Genomic DNA, 396 nt, shown 5'->3' with positions numbered 1-396 from the left:
ATAATTTGTGTCTTATTCTTATAAAATTTAAAAATTCTAAAATAATAAAAAAATTTTAAAAACAAAAGCATTCAATACAATTTTTTTTAAAAATCTATTTAAATACATACTCTTTCTATATCATGTGAGTTAGTTGTGATTGCGAAAGAAAATTAAAGAAAATTGTTATGCTAAGAATAATGTATAGGTCTTACTTAGGATATGCACATTATTTGACCTCTAATTATAATAGGGTCAATTTCTTTTCTCAGGATAAATAATTCTATATATTGAGATTAATCATTTTGAATTATTAGTCGTGGATTATTTGACCCATTGACATAAATTGAAAGAAGAACAATACAATATTATTAAAATCAATATAATTAAGAACTATAAAATAATTTAAACGTTTTA

This window comes from Arachis ipaensis, chromosome B05 (genome assembly GCF_000816755.2).
Source record: "Arachis ipaensis cultivar K30076 chromosome B05, Araip1.1, whole genome shotgun sequence".
Classification (NCBI taxonomy): domain Eukaryota; kingdom Viridiplantae; phylum Streptophyta; class Magnoliopsida; order Fabales; family Fabaceae; genus Arachis; species Arachis ipaensis.
This window is presented reverse-complemented; position numbering follows the sequence as displayed.